The sequence below is a fragment of the Stegostoma tigrinum genome, chromosome 14 (assembly GCF_030684315.1).
Source record: "Stegostoma tigrinum isolate sSteTig4 chromosome 14, sSteTig4.hap1, whole genome shotgun sequence".
NCBI lineage: Eukaryota > Metazoa > Chordata > Chondrichthyes > Orectolobiformes > Stegostomatidae > Stegostoma > Stegostoma tigrinum.
The window spans coordinates 56707228-56722864 of record NC_081367.1 but is presented as its reverse complement, the minus strand read 5'-3'; positions in this window follow the sequence as shown (position 1 = coordinate 56722864).

Here is a 15637-nt window from a genome sequence, read left to right as displayed (position 1 = left end):
GATTTTTAATGCAGTTTGAGACATATTAACAGGCCCTTCATATATCAACATTAGTGGGCTTGAAAGGTACCCTTTGTAAAACCGAGATTAGTTAATTTTACAACCTACAGTTGCAATTTATACAATGTCATTGATAGAGAAAAATGCCACATATGCTGCAGAGAAGTGAAGTCAGACAAAACTTGATATGGAACCATATAAATAGCTGCTGGATCAAGCAAATAAAATGTTGGGAAATTAAGCTTTAAGGTGCTTCCTAATAGAAGAGAGATTTTAATTTAGACTAGTGATCTTTTTGAGGAACAGCTGGCACAAATTGCATTGTGATCCTTTTGTGGAATTCCATTGACATGATTTCCTCAGTTTGTGATTGGTAATGATATTATTTCTCTTCAGTAAAATTTCCTTTTTATATCTGTAATTAGCTGCCTGAAACACGTCCTTTTGAGATATAGTTCTGTATGTCCAATCTACCCTTTGATACCATTCTTCACTCATGTATTTGTATGCAGTAAGTATTTGCAGGTTATTCAGCAATGGGGAAAGGAAAGAGACAGATACACTGCCTGAGTGACCTCCCACTGTGCTGAAATTCCCATTGTTTCCATTTTTTTCAATATTTATTTTTGAGTTATTTGCTGTGTTTTCCATTATACCTCTGTGAATGCTTCCAGCAAAGATCACAAAGACCTATTTTTGACACAAGGATGTATTTACTTGATTTCATGAAGCATTGAGTGAGAATCTTGTACAGACTTACAATGATAAAACCATGATAAAGCCATCCTGTCTAACTGTAAAAAGCTTTCAGATAAGATAGCATTATTTCCTATTTTACAGAGGGGAAAGAATCAGCAATTGGCGATTTTTATATCACAATTACATTATGTCTCCACCTGTGACTTGTATAATCATGTCTTATCTTTGATATATGGTTGCATGTCCACATTTAAGAGTTTGAGTTCAAGAAGTCATTGTCATGACCTGTTGTCAGGCTTAGGCTTCTTCAGAAGTAATGTGTCCTAATGCCAATTATTTCCATATGTGGTAACCTGAGATATATCCGGCTCTAATTTTACTGTTGCACTTTTTGATGGCTATTATCTATTGTGCTTCTTTGTTCACATTAACATAACTCCACCACATTGTGCTATTTATGTCCAGTGGAAAGTATTCCTGTGATATCATCTCAAGATTGCTCCATGGCCCTGGAGCCCTTTCATAACATAAATTTTTTCACAAACAAGAAAAGATTGTAAATTTGTTCGGTGTTTAGTATTTGCACCTTAGTCTCAGAAACTCAAAATCAGGAATTTCAACGCATTATCCAAGTTGATATTCCTAGTTCCAGTCTTGAGGTGATGTTACAGTGAAAAACTCGAAGAGATGGTACCTTTCAGGTGTTTACTCGCTCCACCAGTGACACTCCATAGCCGCAGTATGTCTTGCCTATGAGAAGCTCTGCAGCAACATGCCAAGGTTGCTGGTACGGCACCTTCCAAGCGCTCAAATACATCATGGAAAAAGTGCAGCAGGATCATGCAAGGATCACAACTTACCAGTTCACTGCTGCGTCATGTGCCACCCTGGCCTGCAAAACTAATGGTCATCGCCACTGTTGCTCAAACAAAATTCTGGAACAGGATCTGCAAGAATACTGTGGGTATACCTACATTGTAGTGGTTGAAAAATGTGGCTTGCTATCAAGTTCCGATGGGCAAACAACAGTGGCCAATAAATGCCTACCTTGCTAGTAATCTCAAATTCCATTCAAATATAACAAGAATGAATAAGGCACTACCCACCCTCTCAGAGGATACAAATGATCACACAATCAATATTTAAAGATGAGGGGAGTCCTCCCAAATCCACCTCAACGAAAAGCAGATTATCTTACGGTTCAGAGATAATGGGAACTGCAGATGCTGGAGATTCCAAGATAATAAAATGTGAGGCTGGATGAACACAGCAGGCCAAGCAGCATCTCAGGAGCACAAAAGCTGACGTTTCGGGCCTAGACCCTTCATCAGAGGCTGATGAAGGGTCTAGGCCCGAAACGTCAGCTTTTGTGCTCCTGAGATGCTGCTTGGCCTGCTGTGTTCATCCAGCCTCACATTTTATTATCTTACGGTTCTCTCATTTTTATTTTGTGGCTCATTACTCTGTTTGAAATGTTTTTTACATCTTCAAATAAAATAGGCATGGACTGCACATTTAAAAAATTTATTGAGCATACAGTATTTTGGGACTTCTTGAGACAAAATAATTTGCCTTCTGTTTAAAAATACAGTAGAGAGGTTTCAGTAAACAACTGTGGGGGCAATGGAGCAATTTCTAGAAGTTTAATCGTTACTGTTTGAGACTCCTGTACTATGGCGATAACAATTTGCTGAATCAGCTTTCCTTTTCTCTCTGTCCTGCACCTACTCAGCACTTGAACCACAACTGAAACCTTTCCATTTAAGGCAGTCTTGTTTTGTAGGAAATACAACAGCTAAATTCTGAATATAAATCTCCTACAAGCAATGATGAGATGAATGATTAGATAATTTGATGTTGCAACATTAGTTGCTTTGTCTTCCTACTGAAATAATGTCCTAGCTTTTATTTCTAACTGAACAGGTATGAGCAGCCTTAGTTTAATATTTCATCTAATAGTACAGCCCTCCTCAGTACCAGGAATGTCAGCCTAGGTTATGGGTTTATGTTTCTAGAGGGGATTTGAGCTCACATTCTCCAGACATGACAAATGAATGTGTTATCTAGTGATCCAGGGTTGTTTAAAAGCAAGCTCTATGAATTGATTGTGTAGGCAGTGGTGGTTGGCTTTAAGAGCTTGATATGTCTAATCCATAGTTGTCACTGGAGATAGGACTGGGGTATCGCCTAGGTAGGAAAGGAAAATTGTGTCTACACACTCACTGGTTGTGATTTGGAATACGCTGACTGAAAGGCAGTGGAAGTATATTTATGAAAGATGGATAAATACTTGAAAGGGAAAATTGTACAGAAGTACAGACAAAGTTCAAAGAGGGTGACTCTTTTGGATAGCTCTACTAAGGTGCTAGTGTAAGAATAATGGGCTATATATTCTCATTCCATGCTGTATGATTCCATCATTCCAAGTGGAGAACACAATCTTCTCATTTTGTACGTTGAGGGACATCTGTCTTAATCATTCAGGGTGAGTGGCATTTCTAAAATTTCAAATGTAAATCATATAATCTACTGATTATAATCCACAAAGGTACTTCAGTCTCCATCTTCCTAAACTTGGAGCATTCACTCACTATATTATTTTTAGTATAATTTATACTCCAATAATCTGCATTGTGTATTTCTGTTAGAATTAGAATTAGCTTTATTTTCAGATGTACTCAAATGAGCACAGTGAAAAGTTTATAAGTTGCCACCTGTGGCACTAACTTAGGTAGAAAGGTAACTAGGTACAGATTCTTAAATACAAATTCTTAAGGAAAAGAAAGTTAAAAAAATATAGAAATAATAGCCAGAATAATAGTTCTACCAATCCAATCAATGTCAAAACCTAGCCTCTAGGCTGCGCTGAGCTTCATTTTTGTGGCCGGAGGTCCATATTCAGGCCATGTTGGGCCTAGAGGCCTCCATGCCGGGCTGGCAAACAGCAATGTTTTACACTACAATGCAATTTAAGACTGTGTTTGTTAATTTGGAGTGAGCAGACAAAATTAATTTTGTGGCTCTTCACTGGTGATTTCAGAGTAATGGGCTGATTGCCTGTGCAACACCAACAGTAACATAATAGTCTTGCGTAAATTGAACAATAGCATTCACTTCACAGCTGAGAACACCCTGGGAATCAATAATCAAAGAGGCGGCAGACACAGAATGGAGCTGTGGTTACGTTTTCTTGCTTATAAGAGATAGCATAAGCACCTTGCATTGTGAAAATGAACCAATAACTGGTGCTGTTCAATGAGATGAAAGCAAAGAATTATGTTCAAGTGCATGACCATTCAATGTTAGTTGGAAGCATTAAAAGATCTCATTAGAATTACAATAACTTGGAGTGGCAATATGGTCTTATTACGGCAACCAGGTTAGTGAAAGTAGGGTCTCCAATTGCATCATTTATTGCCTGTGGTTTTAGCTACAATATGCTACATTAGTCTTTCAAAGAACCTTAAGCTTGGTAACTAAAATCCTAAAGTGAACATGTATCCTTAACTTTGTTACTTCTAGATCTGACCATTCCAATGTAATGCTGGCCAGCATCCCGATTTCTACTCTTTGTAAATGTGATCTTATCCAAAACTCTGCAGCTGAATCTTATATTTTTTTGGCTGTGTCAGTTGCATAAAATTTTTTGGAGGGTTTTAACTATGAGGCTGAGTAAGATTTCTCACCATATCCGAAAATCCCGCCATGTTATAAAAATTACTTGCTTTATGGCATCTCTCTTGCCTGATTCTATCCCCATTTTAACAGAAGTTGTTCCTGGCTCACTTTCCACTCAGCAGATATCCGACAAAAGACCAGCATCCCTTGTATATGGTCTTCCTTGAGAGGCCACTGTGCATCCAGACATGCATTGACAATCTGGTGTTGCCCTTCACTGGCAATGTAATCACACAGCAGCCACAAAGCCACACAGCCCATATTGCTGACACTCCCTTGCACCATACATCCCCATTCTCTCACCCTTGTCTCTGTTTAACCCCTGGACCTCACATTTGACCTGTCATTAACTACATTCCATCTGAACACCCTCTGCAGTTCACCAGCAACCCAGCCTCAATGCCCACAGAAGATAATAGACAATAGATAATAAACAATAGACAATAGGTGCTGGAGTAGGCCATTCGGCCCTTCGAGCCAGCACCACCATTCATTATGATTATAGCTGATCATACAATCAGTGCCCTGTTCCTGCCTTATCCCCATACCCCTTGATTCCACAATCTTTAAGAGCTCTATCCATCTCTTTCTTGAAAGTATCCAGAGACTTGGCCTCCACTGCCTTCTGGGGCAGAGCATTCCATATATCCACCACTCTCTGGATGATGAAGTTTTTCCTCAACTCTGTTCTAAAGGGCTACCCCTTATTTTTAAACTGTGTCCTCTGGTTCTGGACTCACCCTCAGCGGAAACATTTTCCCTGCCTCCAGAGTGTTCAAGCCCTTAATAATCTTATACGTCTCATCAGATCCCCTCTCATCCTTCTAAACTCAAGTATATACAAGCCCAGAGATAATGGGAACTGCAGATGCTGGAGAATTCCAAGATAATAAAATGTGAGGCTGGATGAACACAGCAGGCCAAGCAGCATCTCAGGAGCACAAAAGCTGACGTTTCGGGCCTAGACCCTTCATCAGAGAGGGGGATGGGGAGAGGGAGCTGGAATAAATAGGGAGAGAGGGGGAGGCGGACTGAAGATGGAGAGTAAAGAAGATAGGTGGAGAGAGTATAGGTGGGGAGGTAGGGAGGGGATAGGTCACTCCAGGGAAGACGGACAGGTCAAGGAGGTGGGATGAGGTTAGTAGGTAGATGGGGGTGCGGCTTGGGGTGGGAGGAAGGGATGGGTGAGAGGAAGAACCGGTTAGGGAGGCAGAGACAGGTTGGACTGGTTTTGGGATGCAGAGAGAACCTCATCCCACCTCCTTGACCTGTCCGTCTTCCCTGGACTGACCTATCCCCTCCCTACCTCCCCATCTATACTCTCTCCACCTATCTTCTTTACTCTCCATCTTCGGTCCGCCTCCCCCTCTCTCCCTATTTATTCCAGCTCCCTCTCCCCATCCCCCTCTCTGATGAAGGGTCTAGGCCCGAAACGTCAGCTTTTGTGCTCCTGAGATGCTGCTTGGCCTGCTGTGTTCATCCAGCCTCACATTTTATTATCTTATGTACAAGCCCAGTCACTCCAGTCTTTCAACATATGATAGTCCCACCATTCTGGGAACTGACCTTGTGAACCTATGCTGCACTCCCTCAATAGCCAGAATGTCCTTCCTCAAATTTGGAGACCAAAACTGCACACAATACTCCAGGCGCAGTCTCACCAGGGCCCAGTACAGCTGCAGAAGGACCTCTTTGCTCCCACACTCAATTCCTCTTGTTATGAAGGCCAGCATGCCATTAGCTTTCTTCACTGCCTGCTGTACCTACATGCTTGCTTTCATTGACAGATGTACAAGAACACCCAGATCTCGTTGTATTTCCCCTTTACCTAACTTGGCTCCATTTAGATAGTAATCTGCCTTCCTGTTCTTGCTACCAAAGTGGATAACCACACATTTATCCACATTAAACTGCATCTGCCATGCATCCATCCACTCACCTAGCCTGTCCAAGTCACCCTGTATTCTCATAACAACCTCCTCACATTTCACACTGCCACCCAGCTTTGTGTCATCAGCAAATTTGCTAATATTACTTTTAATGCCTTCATCTATATCACTAATGTACATTGTAAACAGCTGCGGCCCGAGCACCAAACCTTGTGGTAGCCCACTAGTCACTGCCTGCCGTTCCGAAACGGACCCGTTTGTCACTACTCTTTGCTTCCTGTCAGCCAGTCAATTGTCAATCCAAGTCAGTATTTTGCCCCCAATACCATGTGCCCTAATTTTTCTCACTAATCTTCTATGTGGGACTTTATCAAAGGCTTTCTGAAAGTCCAGGTACACTACATCCACCGACTCCCCCGTCCATCTTCATAGTTACATGCTCAAAAAATTCCAGAAGATTAGTCAAGCACGATTTCCCCTTCCTAAATCTATGCTGACTCTGACCTATCGTGTTACTGCTATCCAAATGAGTCATAATTTTATCTTTTATAATTGACTCCAGCATCTTTCCCACCACTGATGTCAGGCTAACCAGTCTATAATTCTGTTTTCTCTCTCCCTCCTTTCTTGAAAAGTGGGACAACATTAGCCACCCTCCAATCTGCAGGAACTGATCCTGAATCTATAGAACATTGGAAAATGATTACCAATGCATCCACGATTTCTAGAGCCACCTCCTTAAGTACACTGGGATGCAGACCATCATATCCCGGGGACTTACCAGCCTTCTATCATAACAGTCTATCCAACACCATTTCCTGCCGAATATAAGTTCCCTTCAGTTCATCCATTACCCTCGGTCCTTCAGCCACTATTGCATCTGGGAGATTGCTTGTGTCTTCCCTAGTGAAGACAGATCCAAAGTACCTATTCAACTCTTCCGCCATTTCCTTGATCCCTATAATAAATTCACCCGTTTCTGCCTTCAAGGACCCAATTTTAGTCTTAACCATTTTTTCTTCTTTTCACATACCTAAAAAAGCTTTTACTATCCTCCTTCATATTTTTGGCCAGTTTGCCTTCGTACCTCATTTTCTCACCGCGTATTGCCTTTTTAGTTATCCTCTGTTGCTCTTTAAAAGCTTCCTAGTCCTCCGGCTTCCCGCTCATCTTTGCTATGTTATACTTCTTCTCTTTCATCTTTTTACATTCCTTAACTTCCCTCGTCAGTGACGGCCACCCCTGCCTCCCCTTAGGATCTTTCTTCCTCTTTGGTATGAACTGATCCTGCACCTTCTGCATTATATCCAGAAATACCTGCCATTGTTGTTCCACTGCCATCCCTACTAGGGTATTGAACCATTGAACTTTGGCCAGCTCCTCCCTCATAGCTCCATAGTTCCCTTTATTCAACTGCAATACTGACACTTAAGATTCTCCCTTCTCCCTCTCAAATTGCAGATTAAAACTTATCATATTATGGTCACACCTCCTAATGGCTCCTTTACTTTGAGGTCCCTGATCAAATCCAGTTCGTTGCACAACACCAGATCCAGAATTGCCTCCTCCCTGGTAGGCTCCAGTACAAGCTGTTCTAAGAATCCATCTCGGAGGCACTCCACAAACTCCCTTTCCTGGGGTCCAGTACCATTCCGATTCCTCCAGTCTACCCACATGTTGAAATTTCCCATAACAACTGTAGTGATACCTTTGTGACAGGCCAATTTCAACTCCTGATTCAACTTACACCCTACATTCTGACTACTGTTTGGGGGCCTGTAGATAACTCCCATTAGGGTCTTTCTACCCTTAGAATTTCTCAGCTCTATCCATACTGACTCTACATCTCCTGATTCAATGTCCCCCCTCGCAAGGGACTGAATATCATTCCTCACCATCAGAGCCATCCCAGCCCCTATGCCCATCAGTATGTCCTTTTGATAGCACGTATAGCCTTGAATATTCATTTCCCAGGCCCTGTCCACTTGAAGCCACGTCTCAGTTATCCCCACAACTTCATACTTGCCAATTTCCAACTGAGCCTCAAGCTCATCCACCTTATTTTTATGCTTCGTGCATTCATATATAATATTTTTAATTTGTTACTCCCCTCACCCTTCCTGTCAATCCCTATTTCACTTGGCCATACTGTATGATCCCTTCTTGAGTTTTCTGCTCCGTTGATTCTCTTGTCTTTCTTAACTTCTCTTATTCTCACTTTCCCTATAACTTCATTCTTAAATTTCCAGTTTGTCCCCTGCCCTCCACTACTTAGTTTAAACACTCCTGTGTTGCAGGGACAAACCTGCCTGCCAGAATGCAAGTCCCCCACCTATTAAGGTGCAACCCATCCCTCTTCTACAATTTATCCTTACCCCAAAACATACCCCAGTGATCCAAGAATTTAAATCCTTGCTTCCGGCACCTGTTCCTCAGCCACACGATCAAGTCTATTATCTCCCTGTTCCTGCCCTCTCCAGCCCGAGGAACTGGAAGCAAACTGGAGTTAACCACCCTGGAAGTCCTGCTTTTTAGCCTTCTTCAGAGTTCACTGAAGCCCTGCTGTAGAATGCTCCTCCTCTTCTTCTTTCCGGCATAATTTGTGCCTACATACACCACCACCTCTGGCTCTTCACCTTCGCCCTTGAGGATTCCCTGCACTCTGTCAGTGGCATCCTGGACCCTGGCACCAGGAAGGCAACACAGCATCCTTAAATCCTGCCTATTGCCGCAGAAACTCCTTTCAATCCCTTTCACTATGGAGTCCCCTATTACCACGGCTCTGTATGATGTCTGGCTAGTCAGCTCTGCCTCTTCGCCAAGTTTCAACTTGCAGGCCCACAGCCTCTTTGCTCTGACCTCACTTCCACCCAGCTCCCGCTGCTCTCTGCTGCAAAAAAAAATCTGCATATATTCGCCCAATCAGGGAAAATTGCATACAGGCAAGCATTCAGACAGTTCCAAACATGAAGTTTAATTTATAGGAAGCAAAAGCAAACGTAAAAAAGTAGAGGCCATAATTCACCCTTACTTTGTAAACAAGTGTTGGCATGATGATCGATGACTAGTCCATTGCCTATGATGGTCTGCTGGATCCTGCTTTTGTCTGCTGGAAATGGGTATCTGTCTAGTTTGTAGCATGTGACACAACAAAGCACAAGGAGACCTTCCCTTCCCCAGTGACCTCATCCTCCTATGAGGAAGACTACTCCCATTGTCCCAATTCCCCAGCATCTATCATCTGGCCTCACTGCTTGCTTCAGTTGTGCACAGCATAGCATGCCCGGAATATATAGCTCACTATCTGCACTACGCTGGAGAGAACCTCCACTACCTCCAGGCATGCCCAAGCAGCAGTTGCACTTTAGTAGCCCCATTTCAGCACAACATCATGGGACAAAGGGCCAGTTCCTGTGCTGCACTGCTCTATGTTGTTCTATGTTCTATTTTCTGCTCTATCATGGTCCTGATCACAACATATGTGCCAACTTGGTGCAAGTGCTGCACCGGCTAAGTGACTGACACATTACTTTGAAAAGGAAGTGCTTCCTGCACCTCAACCCATTGCCATCCCAGACCCCACCTATTCAAGGTTTCATTGCATTCATTAAAGCCCATTGTCATACTTACATTTCTCACTCCTTGTTGATACAGTACTAACCCCTACCCTGTTTCCGTTTTACCCTGTAAATTGCCCTTTTGTTTTAGCTCTGTAGTCTGAGTTGTAATATTGTTGGGTTTTGCTTTTTTATTCCAGGAATGATTTTGGTTGATTTTTCTGTACATCTTGAATTTCGGCTATGGAATTGCTGTATGTTTGTTACAAGTATGTACACTGTGGTTTTGTTTTGGTGTGTAAAGCCCATTGTCATACTTACATGACAGATGATAACATGATATTCCCCTCCTCCCAGAGCACCATTCAGCATGTATCGCAAATGGGCAAAGAGATGATTGCAAATGGAATGCAGGTGGAGTTTAATATGTTATAAAATCCGGATGGTATGCCATGTCAATGTCCTTGTATTCAGTAGATAGGGGTCCCGTGCTTTTGGCAGTCAAGCTAACATCGACTCCACCCAAACTGGGTGTTGCCCAAGCCAGTTGCATTTTGCAGATGGAGAACAATAGGTGATGACAGGGAATGTAGATTTTGATAAATAACATCAGGACTGCGGTTTGCCTGAAAACCAGGTACAAACACAATGCTTCTGTGCCTTGTTTTATTTTGCTCATCACTGACAACTTATTTCTACTCATCACGCCATGTGGAAACCCATCATGTTGAACTTTGCCTCCAACCGTCCACCTTGTCCCTTTGACCCCACATTAAACCTCAATGGTGCCCATCATGGTCCTAAATACTCCCGCTGTGGAAGCCACAAAGGTGGCCACTGCCAATAACGCCCATCCATCAGCCTACCCTGTCCACTTATAAATGGATGCTTGTCCACTTATCTCCCATACATCTTGAGTTTTTTTTCTGTCAGTATTCATGTCCCTATTTCCACCATTCCCTCTGCCCACAGACTTGAATCCCAGTCTTGTTGGCAGCAATTCCTCACTGCACCTAGAGGATCTCTCACCCCTCAACAATGAACAGAAAGATGCTCCAAACTGTATTCACTGCAAGAGCTTGATCAACTTCAACAAATAGCCTCTAGTCACGACTGATCAGACCTCAGCATTTGTGACTCCCAGATGAATGATATACAAATCACATGAATGCTTGCAATGGCCCTACAAACTTGACCATTATCTGCTCACTGACTGTAGTCCGATAAACTATCTGACTGTCGTTGCCCTAAGTGGATGACAGACCATTATCAAGCCTCTGGAATGTGAGCATTCTGTGTTCTTGACTCACAGAGACCACTTGACCGACAGCAGTTCCCTGCCTCACTGGACTGAGGACTAGTTCCCATGCACCATTTAACATGGCCATTTAGGTGAATAAATATGCCAAGTGTTGCTGCAGAAGCAGCTGGCGAATGCCTTAGGTGTTAGAATAGTGTCACAATATGAAGTACAGGAAAAAGTTACCCCAGATGTCCTCCCTTCAATCAGGGACTATACCAAATTTGGACAGACTGTGACTGACAAACATCCCACGCAGCTGTTGGAATTTAAATTAAATTAGCAAAATCTGGAATTGAAACCACAGAAGTTTCAATGACCACAAAATTATCATTGATTGTCATCAAATCTGTGATTTACTGATGCAATTTAGGGTGGGAAATCTGTCGTCCCTAATCGATCTGACCTACATTTGATTCCAGACAATGGCCCTCACAAGCTCTGTTGAAAGGCAATTAGGGAAGGGCAACAAATACTGATGCTGCCAGCAAAGCTCACACCCTATGAAATAAGACATTTTAAAAATCACTCATCTCATTTCTTGTTCACACAGCTCCCTTTGCTTCAAGTTAAGCAATATGTTATCATCTTTTTTCAAATACCTCCACTGCTTTGCTGCCAGTCTATCTCTGTTACTTGCTCCAGCTCCACGACCTTCTAACATATCTGCACACAAAATAAGGCTGTTTGTATCTTTACAGCCATTCCTTTGATGGAGCAACATAGAATGAGCATTGTTCAGGAATTCCGATTCATTTATTCGTGCAAAGTCTCAAGTATCCCAGGAATTTGTAACTGTGTTAATGAACTCTGGAGTTTCTGAGATTGCAATCCCAAAATTCCATAATGCTTGGTTAGATTTTGTAGATGACATTCTTTCCAGTGAACAGCCCACATGTTTGGGCCATCCATCACTAAAGTGTTCAGTAATAAACTGACCCTGAGTCATGTAATGCCATTGCTCAATGAGGGACGTCTCTTCAAATCTCAAAATGATAACTCATTAATTGGTATCTTGAGAACTCTGGGCATTTTGTGTTAGTGTTCCTTTATGAATGAAAAGATAAAAATTACACTGAAATCTGCGAACAATGCCCCACCACATACTTACACACAGTTAACTGACAAAACAGACTTGCGTTTGTTCTTTATTATACAATCATACAACCAGTGAACAGATTACATACGGAAAGTGTGAACTATCTACAGTTTCAATACATCACATGTAGAATGTAATTCCTGCAGATGTTCCCTGCTCACATCAATGGTTATTTTGATCTTTATCCATTATTTCAGTGTTGCATTTGCAAACTTCACAGACCACTTTCCTAGGCAAATTTATTTCTGCTATAAAATATGACTGATAATCTTTCTGCGTTGGTTTAGCCAGTTGTAACTAACTGTAACTGCTGTTTAACAAACCAATCTAACTATCATTGCTTGGTTTTATTCATATTGTGTTCCTTCATCTGTAATCAACATGATCAGTCTTGTGTGGCATATTATTTACATTACATTTGCTAGCAGAATACAGATCAGTTGGCACACCTTCCCATCCTCCTCCGACCCAATGTGGTAAACATATGGAAAAATCTTCTAGGAGAAACTGTATCTTTCAAAACTGAGTTACAGAATTATCTGATTGGGAACACAAATAAATAACACACTGACCATTGGTAACATGGAAGAACAGAGTCGAGGCAGATGTGGGTTTAGAGGAGAATGGATGTTGTACCTAGGCTTATAAATTGCATTAACATCATGCATCCTAGCCTTACTTATACATTCCGATTGTAATTTCCTGTACCAACGATTATAATGGGAACTCAATATACTTGTGGCAGCTATGTAGACTATAAAAGCTTTTGAGAAGATTTGTAGCTCAGGTTGTGATTAAGGTTGTAGACTTAATAGCTGAGACAGTGTGTTTGATTGCAGACGTTTTGTCATCGCACCTCCGTTAATGTGTTGGTGTTCTGTCCTGCTTGCTATTTATGTGCCTTAGTTTGCTGGGGTGGTTGGCATCAATTGCAGTTCTGTTTTCCAGTGGTTTGTATATTGGGTCCAGTTCCATGTGTTTGTTTTTTTTTTCATTCACGGGATGAGGGCGTTGCTGGAGAGGCAGCATTTATTGCTTATCCCTAATTGCCTAAAGGGCAGTTCAGAGTCAACCACATTGCTGTGGATCTGGAGTCACTTGTAGACCAGACGAGGTAAGGATGGCAGTTTCCTTCCCTAAAGGGACATTAGTGAACCAGATGGCTTTTTCTGACAATTGACAATGGATTCACGGTCATCATTATATTGTTAATTCCAGATCTTTATCGTTGATGGAATTCCAGTCCTCCAGGAATTTCCTGGCAAGTCTCTTTGGCTTGTGCCATTATGGATGTGTTGTCCGAGTCGAATTCATGTCCTTCTTTGTCAGTGTGTATTGAGACCAGTGATAATTGGTCATGTCTTTTGGTGTCTAGTTATAGAATCATAGAATCCCTACAGTGTGGAAACAGTCCCTTCAGCCCAACAGGTCCACACTGACCCTCAGAGCACCCACCCAAACCGATCACCTGTAACCCATCTAATGTACAAATCCCTGAACACTACGGGCAATTTAGTATGACCAATCCACCTAGCCTGCACATCTTTGGGCTGTGGGAGAAAACCGGAGCATCTGGAGGAAACCCATGCAGACACAGGGAGAATGTGCAAACTCCACACAGAGGGTCACCTAGGGGTGGAATTGAACCCAGGTCCTTGGACCTGTGAGGTAGCAGTGCTAACCACTGTGCCATAGTATTCATGCATCCTTAATGCCAGTTTTCTTCCTGTTTGGCCTATGTTCTGTGTCTCATAGTCCTTGCGTGGCATTTCGTATATTATGTTAGTTTAGTCGGTTGTGGGTGTGTGATCTTTTATGCTCATCAGTAGCTATCGCAGCAAAAAAAAAGCACAATTCACTGTTACCTCCGCGACAGACCACAACAAGAAGACACGACATGGCCAGACACACTGGCCACCCTAGCGTACATCAAAGACATATCAGAGATAACCACAAGGCTGCTCAGACCCCTAGGTAACAGGGTAGCCCACAAACCAACAACCATCCTGCAATAGCTCCTGATGAACATAAAGAATTCCACACCAACAAAAAATAAAACTAATGTAATATACAAAATACCATGCAATGACTATGAGACACAGAACATAGGCCAAACAGGAAGAAAACTGACAATAAAGATGTATGAACACAAACTAGCCACCAGGGAATTCCTTGAGGTCTGACATTCCAACTAGAACTCCATTCACAAACACATTAAATTGGACCTGATACATAAACCAGTGTAAAACGGAACTGGAAGTGACGTCATCCACACCAGCAATCTGAGGTATATGAATAACAAGCTAAGCAGAACACCACTGCTTCAGCAGAGGGGCACTAGAGGCATTACCTAGCAGGGTGATGAAACATCTGCAACCAAATACACAGGTTCAGCGAGCAAATCTGCAACCTTACATAGACTATATTTTCTTTATCATTGTAGGGGAGGAAACCATTCAGTCTACTATGCTTGTACTGGATCATGATAGGCTTATTCAGTCAGACCCAGTCTCCTGCTCCTTACACAGATTACTGCACGTTTTTCTCCTTCAGGTCTATATCCAATTTTGTTTTGAAGTTACTGGTGATTCTGCTTCCAATATCCATTAAAGTTGTGCATTCTAAATCAAAATAACTCATTGTTTAGAAACAATGTTCCTTATTTTGTCCTTTTTTTGACTCATCTGTGTCCCCTAATTAGTGAACTTCCTTCAAATGGAAGTAATGACTTCTTATCTGAAACCCTTGTAATTTTGAATTCCTTAACTTTATCTCCATTTTAACACGTTCAATCAGAAACACAGGCGGACCATCTGGCCCGTTGAGTCTGTTCCACCATTCAGTGAAATCATGGCTGATCTGATAATCCTCACCTTCACCTTCCTTCCTTGTCAGTATAACTCTTGATTCCCTTACTGACAGATTTTAAAAATCTCAGCCTTGAATATATCCAACGACTCAGTCTTGACAGTCCTCGATGGTAAGGAGTTCCTCAGGTACACTACCTCTGACAGAAGAAATTCCTACACAACATTGTTTTTACAAGAAATGGTTGACACCTCATTCTGAGATATGTCTCTGGTCCCAGACTATTCCCTAAGAGGAAACAATTTACCTTGACAAACCCCTGAAGAATCCAATAAGTTTCAATCAGGTCACCACTCATTCTTTTGCACTCCAGTTAGTAAAAGTCCAAACTGCTTAACAGCTCATAAGAAAATCATTCATGTCTGGGAACACAATATTACAAATAAAGCCAAAGCAATAATTGCTGATCCAATTTTATGAATATATATTTGAGTATTGCTGAACAAAGACAAAATAAGTCACAGCTATTCAATGATGCGTTTCTCGGGGCAATGCCTTGACCAATCTGATTCAACATGCCTGTTTTAAATTTTAAATAAAGCCTGAC